General features: G+C 35.6%; 1 pseudogene; it reads left to right on the top strand.

Moving 5' to 3' along the window:
• Nucleotides 1-1204: 1204 nt before the first annotated feature.
• On the top strand, nt 1205-1374 carry LOC129553914 (U2 spliceosomal RNA; annotated as a pseudogene).
• Nucleotides 1375-5018: the final 3644 nt, after the last annotated feature.

Below are 5018 nucleotides of genomic sequence, written 5' to 3'. Positions count from 1 at the left end.
GAGGCATTGAATTAAGACCTAGGAGGTTTTGGTTGCAAATAAATTATAGTTGCTTTAAACAACTGTTAAATAGTGTATATGTCATTAACTCTTTAAACTTAAACACATTTTCATCAGTTTTTAGCAGAGATTTTGTTGTTTGATCACATCTAGCTTGATTGAATGTTCTTTGTTAATAAGCTGATTTTTTTTTCATGGTTTAAATGGACACTTCAGAAAACTAAGATCATGGCATCTGGTCCCATCACTTCATGGGAAATGGGAAAACAGTGGAAACAGTGTCAGACTTTATTTTTTTGGGCTCCAAAATCACTGCAGATGCTGATTGCAGCCATGAAATTAAAAGATGCTTACTCCTTGGAAGGCAAGTTATGACCAACCTAGATAGCATATTAAAAAGCAGAGACATTACTTTGCCAACCAAGGTCCATCTAGTCAAGGCTATGGTTTTTCCAGTGGTCGTGTATGGATGTGAGAGTTGTACTGTGAAGAAAGCTAAGCGCCAAATAATGGATGCTTTTGAACTGTGGTGCTGGAGAAGACTCTTGAGAGTCCCTGGGACTGCAAGGAGGTCCAACCAGTCCATTCTAAAGGAGATCAGTCCCGGGTGTTCATTGGAAGGACTGATGTTAAGCTGAAGCTCCAATACTTTGGCTGCCTCATTTGAAGAGTTGACTCACTGGAAAAGACCCTGATGCTGGGAGGGATTGGGGGTGGGAGTAGAAGGGGACGACAGAGAATAAGATCGCTGGATCGCATCACCGACTCGATGGAGGTGAGTTTGAGTGAACTCCAGGAGTTGGTGATGGACAGGGAGGCCTGACGTGCTGTGATTCATGGGGTTGCAAAGAGTCGGACATGACTGAATGACTGAATTGAACTGAAATGAAGTACTCTCAAATATTAGACTTATATCCCTAGGCACACAAAGCCAGAGATTAAATGAGAGAATAAAATACATTTAAAAAGGAGTGGTATCGCATCCCGTGCTACACCAATTTCTAAAGTTATCTATGTTCAAGTTACATAATAAAAAACAACTAAAAGGTACTGAAATGTCTAAGCTATGAGGTAAAATCCCATTCTTTTAAGTACCAATACCAGTTTGTTATATCATCTTTCAGGTTCAGTTTTTCTGTGTATATAACAATCCTTCTCTTATTTAATGTCATATTGGGAAAAGAGTTGCTAGATATTTATCGTTTTTGCTTCTCAGCGTTTTGGCTAAGATCAAGTGTAGTATCCATTCTAAGAGTAGTAGGAATATCATTTTTATTGAAATAAATTTCAAGTATGGAGTGATTACTAGATTTCTAACAGAAAACCTATGTTTTATGCCTTGCTTTTAATTTAATAAGGTCCATGAGGGACGATGTCCACATTTTCCCCACCAAAAATATGTCCAATATACAGAATTATATGATGTGAGGTCATAATTTATGAATTAAAATATATAAGTCTAAGCAGCTGGCTAGTTTCAGAAATACAAGAGAGATTTTCCATTAGCCTTTTCACTTTACGAATTGTGGTTTAACATTCTTACCACACCATAAACGTATGAGCTTACAAAACATGTGTGTTGGCATATTACATGAAAATGCTGCCACCCTACAGAATTTTTGTAAAACTTTCTTGAGGAAAATATTTTTGTTGGAAAAAAAAGTTGTGTTTTATTTTTTAAAATGAATTACAGTAATAGGAATGAAAACTATTAAATATCCTTTTATATACTCACAGTTTAGACAGTCCTAAATGAAATGTCATTTTTATGTAGCTCTAAATTTATATGAAAGTACAAATTGAGTACTTTAAAATATAAATTTTCTGAGCCATCCCAGAAAAATCTGAACCTGAATTATATGGCTTTGCCAGAGTTCCTAACTTGCACAACCATACTTGTTTTTTGCTGTGCAAAACTATAACTTACCTTTTGCTTCTGACTTATTCAAAATTTATTATGATCTCCATAAAGCATGCAAAGAATGCCATCTTCAGCCATTCAGACAATTCACTCATTTCAACAAGAGGGATAAACAAGGATAAATAAATAGGTGTAAATGTATGTGTAATGTATATATGCTAATATAATTTAACAGATTTAAGTAAAAGTTAGCATTTAATTTATTGAATGAAAGGGAACTGGCTGTAAGATTGTCTGCAGAAGGTAAGAAAAACCTAATTTTACCGAGAGACAGGGAATCTTTATTTAGTCATTGCTCTAAATGTGTCAATTAATTCTTAGGATGCAAGAACTAAGAAAAGCTCGGAACTAATTATAGCTTCACATATCTATATATTGAATAAGAAAAATCTTGACAATAAATCTAGTGAATAGGAACTTGAAATATGAATATAATGAAAGTAGTTTGAATGTATTAAATGATTATTATAAGTCAAAGTGTAAGTGTTGCTTATCTATTTAATATCAAAAATCTATTAGGCAAAATATATGGTGACACAGAAGAGTTGTGTTTTGCAGAGAGACTTTAAGTTGGCTAGAGGCAGAGTTGGGATATGAATTCTGGCCAACTGGCTTCTTAGACTCATCCTTCAAAACTTCCCTCTACTGTCTACTTACTCTTTCTAGGAGGTGACTAGATCTCACATGAGCATCTAGAATATCTTAGTGAGCCTAATCCACAAAATATGAAATCTCTAGAGCTTCCATCCCATTCATTTGGCTCATACGCTCACTCTGTTTACCTCATGTTCAGAGAAAAAAAAATGCTACACATGAAAGGTGTTGGCAGGAGAGAAGAATAAACATAAAGGGATTTGTAGGCAGCCTATAATTTAGAGATTGAATTCTAGGTTTGACATTTATCCAGGCAGATGATTTTGTTTACTTGAAAAATGTCCATTCTTGTCATTGAAACCACAAAGAAAGCTTATAATTATGGATTCTTTCAATTTCAGAAGATGAAGATGGAACTTACAAGAGAAATATGAAAGTGTTCAGTTTCCTGTATGTTCAAAAGAAGGAAATCTAACTGAAAGGAGAAAGGTTAGTATTTTATCTTAAAAATACTTGGGGAGGCAAGCATATAAGCACAACAGGAAAAGAAGTGTGTGCATATGGCTGACTCATGTTGATGTATACAAAAACCACCACAATATTGTAAACAAGAACTTGATATTTGAGATTATTCTTAATTTTTAAATATGCTAAACATTAATTTTTTCTTATAATAATTTTATAAATTTTTTTTTAAATTTGAGAAATTATGCAGAGTTCTGGTATAAACTTCACACTGCTGCTGCTGCTGCTGCTGCTGCAAAGTCGCTTCAGTCATGTCCGACTCTGTGAGACCCCATAAACAGCAGCCCACCAGGCTCCCCTGTCCCTGGGATTCTCCAGGCAAGAACACTGGAGTGGGTTGCCATTTCCTTCTCCAATGCGTGAAAGTGAAAAGTGAAAGTGAGGTCACTCAGTTGTGTCCGACTGAGTGACCCCATGGACTGCAGCCTACCAGGCTCCTCCATCCATGGGATTTTCTAGGCAAGAGTACTGGAGTGGCTTGCCATTGCCTTCTCCGAAACTTCACACAAGTTTTTATTAAATGTTAATATCTTTTCCAATTTTAGCACAGTATTTCATCATAAAAGAAAATTAACATTAATACTATATATTTAACTATCTCACAGAACTAATTTGAATGTTACCAATTGTCCAAATAGACATTTATACTTAGCTAATATATAATAGTCTTGAAGAGGATCTCATCTTTAAAGACCCATCATACTTAGAGCAACATTACATCTGTTCCATGTCTCTATCTGCTGTCCTTCCTTCCTCTGACCTTTCTTTGTATTTATTTTTTTTATGTATTCTGACTTTATCACATTATAGACTTTGTCCTTCACTATACATTGAGTTCCTCAACAGTAGAAAAGTTATGTTATAATTATGTTCTTTAATTTTTTAAATCGAAGTGTAGTTGACTTAAAATGTGTTAGTTTCAGGTGTACAGCAAGGCGATTCAGCAACATATTATTTATATATATATATATATATATATATGTATACACATATGACTGAATTCTATACATATAACTGTATGTATTGTGCTTAATCACTCAGGCATGTCCAACACTTTGTGACCCCATGGACTGTAGTTTGTTAGGTTTCTCTGATCATGGAATTCTCCAAGCAAGAACTGGAGCGGGTAGCCTATCCCTTCACCAGAGTCTCATCTCGACCCAGGAATCAAACCAGAGTCTCCTGCATTGCAGGCAGATGCTTTACCAGCTGAGCTACCAGGGAAGCCCATATAACTGTATAAAAACATATATATATATATATATATATATATATATATATTCTTTTTCAGATTCTTTTCCCATATAAGTTATGAATTACATATGCTGCTGCTGCTGCTGCTAAGTCACTTCAGTTGTGTCCAACTCTGTGTGACCCCACTGACGGCAGCCCACCAGGATCCCCCGTCTCTGGGATTCTCCAGGCAAGAACACTGGATTGGGTTGCCATTTCCTTCTCCAATGTGTGAAAGTGAAAAGTGAAAGTGAAGTCACTCAGTCATGTCCGACCCATATATATATATATATATAATTATTCTCTTAATACACAGTGCCTGGCATTCAACAACATTTTTAAAGAGGTTGCCTTAAGTATAAACAGTAGATTGATCCATCATATGTTTGCTAATGATGAAACTGTATACTTTTAGCTGAACACCACTTTAAAATGTTTACATACTTTACTTGTAGGGTAATGATTATTCATTTTCTGTCATTTGGATGGTACATGTTCTTCTTCTGTGGAGATACAGGAATGATGCACGCATAGCCTCTGAGTCACTTATTATCTAGTAGGAAGCAAAAATAGATAATCACATGGTTATGAAACCAAGCAGAGGATGGGAAGTGCTCTAAGAGAATCAAGAGGATGGACTTTGGGGCAGGCATTACTGCAGTAGCATCAGGAAGAGTGAGGTGGGATATTACAGGAAAACAAGGAATCCTCGTGAGGCAGTTCTACTAATACTTATTCGAGAACT

Source organism: Moschus berezovskii, chromosome 1 (genome assembly GCF_049115385.1).
Source record: "Moschus berezovskii isolate FMDL1 chromosome 1, NW_MosBer_1.0, whole genome shotgun sequence".
NCBI classification, from domain to species: Eukaryota; Metazoa; Chordata; class Mammalia; order Artiodactyla; family Moschidae; genus Moschus; species Moschus berezovskii.
Note: the sequence above shows the minus strand (reverse complement) of the source record. Positions and strands in the feature narration are given on the sequence as shown.